A 12,378-nucleotide genomic window follows, 5' to 3' on the forward strand; every position below is an offset into this window, starting at 1 on the left:
TGGACACTTAACCCTCTCCTGCTCGCTCTCTCTCTCAAAATAAATAAACTTTAAAAATAATGAAGAAATAAAACCTTAAAAACTACAAAAACATAAAAAGGGTTTCTCCCTATGCAGAAACCCTAAAAAGGGGGGAAAAATGAGTTTTCGTTTTCCTCAGTGTTTCTCTGTTGGATCTAAATACCTTTAAAGTCTCACTTTGCCGATTCTTAGCACATTAAGTTGTTCCTAAATTAAAGCCGAGCTCTGGAAATTCATTCTGAGAGTGGTATAGCTTTCCTCGTGTGCTGCCATTTGGGCTTGGAAGGCATACACGCAGCATCGGTCTCTTTGTATCATTCAGCTGGTTATCCCTCATGAACCACAGAAGCTTCTGGCTTTGTAGCTCTCAAGGCTCTCGGTCAATGTCTTACTGTTCTTTTTTTGTAATTTGATTCTTACCCTCTTGACGTTGGATCTGCCAATTCCTTTCCCCCAAGTAAAAGACCTGAGGTGCTAAAATCCCTACTCATGGATGGCAGATGCTAAATTGGGAGCAGCGGCTCGGAAATGCAAAACTCCTCATCCAATTACCTGGCCGGCTCTCTAAGCCCGTCTTGCTCAGCATCATCCAGGCAACGAGAAGGCAAGATCGCCCTTTGGTAAAAATGATCGCATAGTTTGAGTAAGCTGTAGCAAATCCTCAAACGCAAAGCCTGTCCAAGGAAATGAAACACGGTGGGGAGGTGTGTTGTTTTTGTTAAGTTCGCCGCACGTAGGTTTACGATGTGTGTCGTGGGGAAGGGCGCCGGTTCTGGGCTCCATTGGATAGTAGGTTTGAATCCTGTCTCGCCAATGTGCGACCCTCGACCTGCCTGAGCCCCCATTCTCCTCATCTGTAAAATGGGCATAATAAGAGAAGCTCCCTTGCAGGGTTTTGGAAAGAATTCCATGAGATAACAGATAGAAAAGGCTTCACTTGGTATACGGTCATGCTCAGTGTAAGTGACAGAGAAAGTACGAGGTGTGGTTCCGCCTTCTAGGTGTTTATAATCTTGCCAAGGAGACAAATAATCAAAGCGCCCACAAAGCAGTTCCGTGCTATATGTGAGTGAACGCCACCAGTGGTTGGTAAAGGCAGGAAGGGCTGTAGGCAAGAGAGGTTGGAGGTTGGGCTGTCACAGGAGTGACGCGAACCAAGGTGTGGACTAGGGATAAGCACGGCCCAATGGTCTCGTGAAAAGTGACAAATCTTCCCTTAGTTGTCTGCTTTAAGAAAGGTCGGTGTCTTGAATGCAGTTTGTATGTGGGTTTTTGTGCCAAGATTTGCCCTGAAAAACAATCTTCATTAAAATATGTTCATGTCTATTTTGCCAAGCTGGGTTGTGCTAACTGGAAGGATGGCCTTCCCTCCCCCAGCATCGTTGCCAGATTATGTTAATACAAAGCCTCTTCGGTACTTGCAGTCCCTTTTGGGAAAGAGGGCAAGAGACGTGCTGGGAAAAGGTAATCGTGTGATTTCGGAAAGACAAGGTCATAAAAAAGTCAAACCCTCTCTTCGAACCTTACGAAAACATTTATCACAAACGTGGTTCCTTGGGGCCTTGTGGGGGCCCCCCAGAGATCTCTAGTCTCCGTCGGTGGCACGTTGTCACTTCTGTTTTGCCCGCCGCTCATCCTGGCACACCACCGTTGACGGTTACCCAGTCTCTGACCTTACAGAGTTTATCAACAGAAGTAGAAGACCAGAGGAAACCGTCGGAGACCACATCCACCCACACAGGGAAATTCTTCTGATGGATTCGAATATAAATATATAGGCTTGCACGCTTGAGTGTGCAAAAACACTTGTGCAGTTGCTTTGTTGGAAGATGGGGCTGTCGGAGGGTATGACAGATGCACGGAAGCCAAGCGGGGTTTAAATTACAACAGCCTCTGCGATCAACTTGAACGTCTTGGGTCTATCTCCCCTCCCCCCGCCCACCACTGCTAAACGGTGAACTTCTCAAGGGCAGGGTCTGGTTCTTTTTCATCTCTGCATTACCAGGTGCTAGCACAGGGCCTGGACCTTGGCAGGGGACCCGATAGATGGTATGTCGCAAACTCACTTTTCTTTTCTGCATTGCCGGAAGTTACATGCCCCCAGTGGCCATTTTGAGTGCAAAGTGTTATTTTAAGATATTCTCTGTGGAGAAAGCACTCCAGACTCTGCTACCAGTGTCTCAAACAAAAGGGGAGCTGAAAGCCTTGGTGGGGGGAGGGGGGGGAATCTGGAGAAATTCCAGAGGGAGGGAGATAGAGGAAGGATGGGAAGGAGAGATTCATTGACTAATGCCCTCTTTTTGAGTAGGTTCTTCTTGCCTGAGATTGTTTTTGAGAAGAATATGTTCATTTAAAAAATATTTTTCTTAATGTTTAGTTATTTTTTTGAGGAAGAGACAGAGAGAGAGAGAGAGAGAGCGAGAGCGAGCGGGGGAAGGGTAGAGAGAGGGAGACACAGAATCTGAAGCAGGCTCCAGGCTCCGAGCTGTCAGCACAGAGCCCGACATGGGGCTCGAACTCACAAACCGTGAGATCATGACCTGAGCCAAAGTCGGACGCTTAAGTGACCGAGCCACCCAGGTGTACCTGTTCATTTTTTTTTTAAGTTTATTTATTTATTTTGAGAGAGACAGAGACAGCGCGAGTCGGGGGGCGGTGCAGAGAGAGGAAGAGAGAGAGAATCCCAAGCAGGCTCCTTGCTGCCAGCGCAGAGCCCGATGCGGGGCTCTATTTCACGAAACCGTGAGATCATGACCTGAACCGAAACCAAGAGTCAGATGCTTAACCGACTGAGCCACCCAGGCGTCCCAAGAAGAATATGTTCAGATGCCATCGAAACGGTAGTGTGATCACAGTGCCGTGGAAATGGGCTTCTGACTTTTGGGCTAAGTCATTGAATTTCCTAAACTAGTTGCTGTTATCTGTGCTCCTTCTTGCACTGAAACTTAACCTCGGAGAGTGGGGTGGTTAGTGGTGGTAATGGGTTTTGAATTCACCCAGTACTCCGCTGCTAAACTTTCTGGTCTCCCTCCCAGTGTGCTACAGGAGGGATTCTGGGAAGCCAGAAGACTTGCAGAAGAGACATTACATTCTTAGAATTCTTAAGGAGAACCGGTTGCTAAAGTAAAAGATTTACCAGTAAACTAATGACCTTTGGTTTAATATCTAAGCAGAAGCAACCCAGGCTGATTTCACATTGTAGACAGAGATATATTATGCAATTATCATTGCTTTTTAAATAAAATGGAAATTATGTGGTTACATTTCTAATGATAATATAAAGAGGCTTGCTAGTGACGTGAGCTCTTAAATACATGAGTGGTTGTATTATAGAGAACAAGCTGGTGGTTGCCAGAGCGTGGGGCGGGGGCGGGGGGGTGGTTGGGGCATGGGTGAAATAAGTAAAGGGGATTAAGAGCATTCCAGTTATAGCATAAATACCTTAGCGATGGAAGGTACAGCATAGGGAATATAGTCGGTAATATTATAATAACATTGTGTGGTGACAGATGGTGACCATACTGACTAATGTCTGCAATTGTCGAATCACTATGTTGTACACCTGAAACTGATATAACTTTGTATGTTAATTTCATGTCAGTTAAAACAAGTACATGAGTGGTTGGATGGTTGAATATATACATACACGTATATATATGTACGTATTTATTTTAGGATTACAAGCATGGTTTTATTTTTTTTTTTATTTATTTTTTTTTTTAATTTTTTTTTTCAACGTTTATTCATTTTTGGGACAGAGAGAGACAGAGCATGAACGGGGGAGGGGCAGAGAGAGAGGGAGACACAGAATCGGAAACAGGCTCCAGGCTCCGAGCCATCAGCCCAGAGCCTGATGCGGGGCTCGAACTCACAGACCGCGAGATCGTGACCTGGCTGAAGTCGGACGCTTAACCGACTGCGCCACCCAGGCGCCCCACAAGCATGGTTTTATAATGATACATACATAGTTAAGATGATGAAAGGTCAGTCACCTCATATAGTAGATGTAGAGGGAACCACCACAAAATCATAAAATCTAAGTGGTTAATGCTGTCAGTGACACCCAATAAGGAGCCGTTGTTTCCTCTCTTTGGACCAGGAAGTAGACGGTAACCAAATTTGTATTGATGAATTTCCTTTCTTTCCTGTTCTTTCTTTCTATGTTAGAAATCAGAAAGTCATCTCAGGTTGGGGAATCGTACATTTCTTTACAGTTTTAGGGTTTACACCATGGAAGTCTATTCAGATTTGGTCCTAAGTAAGCCTGGGAAAGTGTACTGTGTCCCAAACCGTACTACAAAGATTGATATTTTAAATTTTATTTTATGAGTGGGACACCTGGCTGGCTCAGTCGGTAGAGCATGTGACTCTTGATCTCGGGTCGTGAGTTCAAGCTCAAGCCCCACGTCGGGGCTAGAGTTTCCTTTAAAAAAAAAAAAAAATCCAGAAAAAATTTTATTGTATTAGAGATTAGAAAAATACGGATTTATTTTCCTTCATGGGGGTGACATACGGCTTACTGTTGGAATAAATATTTCAATGAAGGAGAGATGCGATTTGAAGAAAAATATGAAATATAGGGTAGTGCAGAAGGTGTGCCAAAGTCCTGAAGATTGTGTGTGAACGAGTTGAATTTGGAGAACACTGCTAAAAGGAGAATCCGGAGTTGGGATACCTGGATTTGAATCCTGATTCTGCCACTAGATGTAGATGGCTGAACTTTATTAAGCCTCTGAGGCTGTTTCTCCACGTATGAAGTTGAAGTGATGGTATTTTCCTTGTCTACCTGGCAGGTTGTGGTAAGAAACCGGTAGAATGTGGAGTACCTGGGTGGCTCCGTCGGTTGAGGGTCCGACTTCGGCTCAGGTCGTGATCTCGCGGTTTGTGAGTTCGAGCCCCGCGTCAGGCTCGCTGGGGTCAGGGCAGAGCCGGCTTCAGATCCTCTGTCCTCCTGTCTCTCTGCCCCTCCTCCAGGCATGAGCTTGCGCCCTTTCTCTCTCTCTCTCAGAAATAAATAAAACATAAAAAAACAAAAAAACAGGTAAAACAATAAAATAAAAATTTAATAATATTGGGTGCCTGGGTGGCTCAGTCGGCTGAGCATCTGAGTTCAGCTCAGGCCATAATCTCACGGTTCGTGAGTTCGAGTCCCGCATCGGGCTCGCTGCCGTCAGCGCAGAGCCTGCTTCGGATCCCCTGTCCCCTTCTCTCTCTGCACCCCCCACCCCCCACCGCCTTCTCAAAAAAAAAAAAAAAAAGTTACTAATATTACTAGCAAGTTATTTCAAGAGAGCTTCCAAATCAGTGAGTGAGAACTTTCAAAGGCAAACCGTTTTGGGTTTTTTTTTTTTCTTTTCTTTATGGTGAAAACGGAGTAGGTTCCAAATTTAGGTTGACGGTTTTCCTGCCACTGCTTACGAGGAGAAGGCTGAAGCATATGCTTGCTTCTCTCCAGATTGTAGGAAGGCTTTTGCCTTTCCCTTAACGCCGCCACAGAACTGTGCAGAAATTCGCGGTGGGACCTCGCTATTCTCTGAATGCTTATAAAGTACCGTTGGTTAAAACCCGGTTTTCTTGCGTTCTGAAAAAGCGCCTTCTCTGACCATGAGCGCACACACTGGCAGGAAGGAAAAATTCCGAACCTGCGAGAAAAGACCCTTTTTGTGTGTGAGGGAAGCTTTCTTAAGGGAAACCCTGTTAAGTCTAAGAGTCAAATGGTAAAAGCTGAATAGCAAAAGTTAGACCGGGGATACGTTCTAGACCACAGGGCAGAGCCACCATGAAATCAGGATAATGCTGAGAGTCAAAGGTTTTCCTTGTCTCTGATGCCAAGAGAGTTCACAACTGAATTCTACTGGAAGAGGACGGAGGGAGCGGTTCTTTGGGGGGCTGACTCCTAATGTGGCCTCTCTTTCACTTCCAATTTGAATTGTGCTTTTAACAAGCCTGTGGGAGGGGGTGGGGGAAACATGAGGATTGGAGGCCTGGTGGGGGGGGGGGAGGTCAGGTCAGTCCTTCCTTTTTTTCTTCTTGAAGAGACGAAGCCCCACTCACAGCCCCAGATCTTCCGTTAGGGTAAGCTTTGTGGGACTCAGAATAGACACCCCAACTTTTTCTACAATCCAGCTACCCCCTGGCAAATGAAGCAGGAGAATGCTTCATGCAGTGAGGTCATTTTTTTAATGTTTATATATTTGTGAGAGAGGGAGAGAGAGACACAGAGCATGAGCCGGGGAGGGGCAGAGAGAGAGAGGTGGGGGGAGACACAGAACCCGAAGCAGGCTCCAGGCTCTGAGCTGTCAGCCCAGAGCCCGATGCGGGGCTCGAACCCATGAACGGCGAGATCATGACCTGAGCCAAAGTCAGACGCGGAACCGATGGAGCCACCCAGGTGCTTCAGTGTAGTTGGTTTGAAATGAAAAGTGAAGCCTTGTTCCATAACATGAATTCATAGCCTTCAAAGCCTAGGGCATGCTGTAGGCTTCAGGTCTGGAAGGCTTATTTTATACTGAACGTTTATTTTTTTTTTTAATTTTTTTTTAATGTTTTCATTTATTTTTTTGAGACAGAGAGAAACAGGGCATGACCCGGGGAGGGGCAGAGAGAGAGGGAGACGCAGAATCGGAAGCAGGCTCCAGGCTCTGAGCCGTCAGCACAGAGCCCGACGTGGGGCTCGAACTCACGAGCTGTGAGATCATGACCTGAGCCGAAGTCGGACGCTCAACCGACGGAGCCGCCCAGGCGCCCCATATACTGAACGTTTAAACAAGTGATTCATTTTGGACCTACGCTTTTTTCCCATATCGCATTAGGAAGCGTTTCCACAACTGCATTAGGAGGCTGAAAGAAGGTTTTCTTTCTTTCTGTGTTTTTCTTTTTCCTTTTTCAGAGTTACTTGGAGCAGGTACTTGTGAAATTATTGTACAGAGAGATTAACAGATGCCAATTCAACAGGTTAAACTTTGAAATTTGAGGACTGTTTTTGCAATCTGTATTGAGCGGATAGTTGGCAAGCAAGACGAAAAGCAAGACTTGGCAATTATTGTCAGCGCCTCAGGCTTGCCTTCCTTTTTTTAAATATAATTTTAAAAAATTAATTTATTTATTTTGAGATAGAGAGAGAGAGCACGAGCAGGGGAGGGGCAGAGAGAGAGGGAGACACAGAATCCGAAGCAGGCTCCAGGCTCCAGCTGTCCGCACAGCCTGATGCGGGGCTCAAACCCAAGGACTGTGAGGTCATGACCGAAGCCGAAGTTGGATGCTTAACCGACTGAGCCACCCAGGCGCCCCCATCTATTTATTTTGAAAGAGAGAGCACAAGCTGGGGAGGGGCAGAGAGAGAGAACCCCAAGCAGGCTCCACACTGTCAGCACAGAGCCCGATGCGGGGCTCGAACTCACGAACTGTGAGATCATGACCTGAGATGATATCAAGAGTCGGGCACTTAACCACCTGAGCCACGCAGGCTCTCCAGGCTTGCCTTCTTAGATGGGGCTTTATTCACTTAACTTCTCTGAGTCCTTGATCACAGACTCTGAATGTTCGGCATGGAAGTTGCCGTCCCTTTCCTTTACCTGGGTCTGTGAAAACGTGGTAGATATAGGACAGGGGGGTCCAATTTTACTATCAGAAAATCTGAGTTCCCGAAACAGGAATTGTTTCTTCTGTTTCAACTCATTTTGTACTAGTATTCACAGACGTGATAGGGGATGATCAACTTGACTTGATCTTATGGGTCTACAAGTTCAAATTTAAGACGACGTAGATCTTTGTGACGATCTTCCCCCCCACCCAGGTTTACTGAGGTCTAATTGAAAAAGAAAATTGTATATTCTTAAAGCGTAAGGTGTGAAAATTTAGCATACGTATAGATGGCGAAATGATTACTACCATCAAATTAGTTAACACATTTATCACCTCGCATACTTTTTAAAAAATGTTTATTTATTTAGAGAGAGACAGAGAGAGCCCAAGCGGGCAACAGGGGAAGAGAGAGAGAGAGAGAGAAGGAGGAAGGGAGGGAGAGAGCAAATCCCAAGCAGGCTCCACTGTCAGCACGGACAGAGCCCCGTGCCTGATGGCGGGGCTTGATCCCACGGACCGTGAAATCAAATCATGACTTGAGCCGAAATCAAGAGTCAGACTCTTAACCGACTGAGCCACCTCGGCGCCCCTTGCATGCTTGTTTTTGATGAGAACGCTTAAGATCTGGTCTCTGAGTAAATTTCAAGTATGCGATATAGTATTCATAACTATAGTCACCATGCTGTGCATTATAGCTCCAGAATTTACTCATCCTATAACTGAAGTTTGCACCTTTTGAGTGATATCTCCCTATTTCCCTCATCCCCCAGCCCCAGCACCTACCACTCTACTTTTTTTTTTTTCAGATTTCACATATAAATGGCACCATATAGTATTTCTCTGTTGTTGTCAGAAGAGAATAATGAGAACCCAGGTACTAATCACCCATCTTTACCGTCAACAGTGATCAAGTCTATGTCCTCCTTTCGGGTCCTACCCCAATGGGAAGGTTTTTTATCTTAATTGAAGTATAGTTGACTCACAACATTTTGTTAGTTTCAGGTGCACAACGTAGTGTTTTGGCATTTATATACGTTATGAAATGCTCACCATGATAAATGTCGTTACCGTCTGCTATTAAATAAAGTTTTTACGATATCATTGACTGCATTCCCTGTGCTGTAATTTTCTTTTTTTTTTAAAAAAAGTTTTCTTTTAACATTTACTTATTTTTTTTGAGAGACAGGACATGAGTGGGGGAGGGGCAGAGAGAGAGAGAGACCGAGAGACCGAGAGAGACAGAGAATCGAAAGCAGGCTCCAGGCTCTGATCTGTCAGCACAGCCCGACCCGGGGCTTGAACTCAGGAAGCACGAGATCATAACCTGAGCTGAAGTGGGACGCTCAACCGACTGAGCCACCCAGGCACCCCTCTTGTGCTGTAATTTTCATCCGCTTGACTTCATAACTGGAACTTTTGTACCTTTTAGTCCCCTTCACCTGCCTTACACACCTCTCTACCTTCTTCCCCTCTGGCAACCACCAGTTTGTTCTCTGTATTTACGAGTCTGTTTTTGTTTTGTTTTCTTAGACTCCACATAAAAGTGAAATCGTATGATATTTGTCTTTCTCTGACTTATTTCACTTAGCCTAATACCCTCTAGGTGCATCCATGTTATTGCAAATGGCAAGATTTCATTCTTTTTTCATGGCTGAGTAATATTCCACACACACACACACACACACACACACACACACACACACACACACACACCCCATATCTTCTTTATCCAAGATACCATGCAGTTTTGTCCTTCTCTGTCTGGCTCATTTCCCTTATAACGTCCTCGAGGTTCATCCTCGGTGTTGCAAATGGCAAGATGGCCTTCTTTCTCGTGGCTGAATAATATTTCACTATATGCATACATCACATTTCTTTCTCCGTTCATCTGTTGACAGACGCTTACGTTGTGACTTGGCCGTTGGGAATAACATTGCTGTAAACGTGGGAGTGCAGATGTCTCTTTGAAATACTGGTTTTGTTTTCTTTGGATAAAGACCCAGAAGTGGGATCGCTGGATCATATGGTAGTTCTGTTTTTAATTTCGTGAGGCACTTCCATACCGTTTTTTTTTTTTAATTTTTTTTTCAACGTTTATTTATTTTTGGGACAGAGAGAGACAGAGCATGAACGGGGGAGGGGCAGAGAGAGAGGGAGACACAGAATCGGAAACAGGCTCCAGGCTCTGAGCCATCAGCCCAGAGCCTGACGCGGGGCTCGAACTCACGGACCGCGAGATCGTGACCTGGCTGAAGTCGGACGCTTAACCGACTGCGCCACCCAGGCGCCCCCCATACCGTTTTTTAAGGATCTTTTAGATTTGTTGAATAGGATGCTCTTTGGTTAAAGTGGTTTAAACTTTCTAAGGACTCTCATAGAGGAAACTCTGAGATGCTCCTCAGATATGGAACTGAGATGCAGCTGTGACTTAATTGTGAACCACGTATAAAAACTGTTCTCATTTATAGCAGCATTACTTGCAATAGCTGAATTAGGCCAACAGTCCGTGTCCATCGACTGATGAATGGATAAAGAAGCAGCAGAATGTGTGTTTATATATATGGAATATTATTCAGCCATAAAAAGAACGAAATTTTGGGGCACCTGGGTGGCTCAGTCGGTAAAGCGGCCGACTTCAGCTCAGGTCATGATCTTGCGGTCTGTGAGTTCGAGCCCCGCGTCGGGCTCTGTGCTGACAGCTCAGAGCCTGGAGCCTGTTTCCGATTCTGTGTCTCCTTCTCTCTCTGACCCTCCCCTGTTCATGCTTTGTCTCTGTCTCAAAAATAAATAAATGTTTAAAAAAAAAAAAGAACGAAATTTTGCTCATTGCGACGATATGGAGGGAGCCAGAAAGTATTATGCTAAGTGAAATAAGTCAGTCAGAGAAAGACAAATACCGTATGATTTCATTCATAGGTGGAATTTAAGAAACAAAACTAACGAACAACGGTGAAAAAAAAAACAAAAGAGACAGAGGCAAACCAGGAAACAGACTCTTAACCATAGAGAACAAACTGATGGTTACCAGAGGGGAGGTGGATGGGGTAGGTGATGGGGATTCAGGAGGGCACTTGTCTTGATAAGCACCGGGTCTTGTATGCAAGTGTTGAATCAGTATATCGTTTACCTGAATCTAATATTATACCGTATGTTACCTAACTGGAATTAAAAACAATTTTTTTTAATGTTTATTTATTTTTGAGAGAGAGAGCGCGTGTGCGCGCACACGCATGAGCGAGTGGGGGAGGGCCAGAGAGGGAGGGAGACAGAATCCGAAGCAGGCTCTGGGCTCTGAGCTGTCAGCACAGAGCCTGATGTGGGGCTCGAACTCACAAACTGCGAGATCATGACCCGAGCCGAAGTGGGATGCTTAACCCTAACTGAGCCACTCAGGCGCCCCCTTGCCTAAGTGGAATTTAAATAAAAACTTAAAAAAAACAATCTTCTCAAAGGAGTCTGTGGATGTAATATGTTGGAGACTGTCTCTAATGCTGTGTACACAAATATAAATATAACTCCGATTCCATTTTGACACTAACTCTCAGTATAGCTTATATTCAAGTTTTCTTTATGTAGTTTTTCTAAATAAAAATTTTTAAGTAATTTTAATTCGATTCGAGGAGAGCAGTATTATTAGAAAGGGGAAATCTGTGCCCTCAAATAGGCAAAGAGGTAAAGTAGATATTATATCCCACGGCGATACGTTCAGTGAAGAAAAATAGGATAGAAGTAAGTGGTGGGGTCCTCTTCCAAGTTCAGTTTCTCGCGTGTTAGTATTTTTATGTATTTCGTGTTTTTTTAATTAAAAAAATTTTTCTGAGAGAGTGTGCAGGTGCGCGCAAGTGGGGGAGGGGCAAAGAGAGACTCTCCAGCAGGCTTCACGCTCAGCACGGAGCCCGATGTGGGGCTCGATCTCATGACCCTCAGATCATGACCTGAGCCGGAATCAAGAGTTGGACACTTGACCGACTGAGCCACCCAGGCGCCCCTCTTTGTGTACTTCTGAGGGGAGGAAAGGCTGGGTGAGGTAGAAAGAACGGAGCTTTTGTAGTCCCAGACCTAGGTTCGAATCCTAGCTCTGACGGCAGACTAGTCATGTAGCGTGGGTCGCGTGCAAAGAGTCCTTGTCCGTAAGACGGTGACAAAGATTAAGCTTATTTCTATTCATTCACTCATTCATTCATTCATGAGTAAACTCTACCCCTAATGTGGGGCTCGATCTCATGACCGCTGAGATCAAGAGTTGCATGCTCCACTGACTGAGCCAGCCAGGACCCCCAGGCCAAGCCTATTTCATAGGGGGGTCATGAGTATTACGTGCGAAAACACAGAGAAGGCATCTGGCACAGTGGCTGGCATATAGAAAGGGCTTGGTAAATGCTAACTTAGTATTGCTCTAATCAATAAGTCCTATCCTGGATTTCTCAGTCACCCACCCTGCTCCTTGTAACCCTAGCCTCAAGCTGGGGCCCTCCTATCAGTAGCCAGGTCACCTGGAAGTCCCGACAGGGACCCACTGACCGTGCCACCCAGAACCTCATCCTTTTGTGCCCTTCCCGGTGGATCGAACACCTCCCTCCGATACCCAGGCTTGCCCTGGCCGTGCCTGCACCAGGCACACGGATGCTGATACCCTCTCTGCTTCGGTCACCCAGTGAGCAGAGCCAGTTCAACAAAAATCGATGGACAGCCTTCCAGATATACCAGGTTTTGCTTGACCTTACATTTTTGGATGGCACGTGGATAAACAGAGGACAGTGCTCTCTCTCCAGA

The 12,378-nt window shown here is 45.5% G+C and overlaps 1 protein-coding gene across 4 annotated transcripts in view; it reads left to right on the plus strand.

The window, feature by feature from the left end:
• Positions 1–12,378, plus strand: part of DOCK11 (dedicator of cytokinesis 11) — a 201,503-nt gene that overhangs the window by 39,550 nt on the left and 149,575 nt on the right. The window lies entirely within an intron of this gene.

The sequence above is a fragment of the Lynx canadensis genome, chromosome X (assembly GCF_007474595.2).
Source record: "Lynx canadensis isolate LIC74 chromosome X, mLynCan4.pri.v2, whole genome shotgun sequence".
In the NCBI taxonomy this organism is placed as follows: Eukaryota; Metazoa; Chordata; class Mammalia; order Carnivora; family Felidae; genus Lynx; species Lynx canadensis.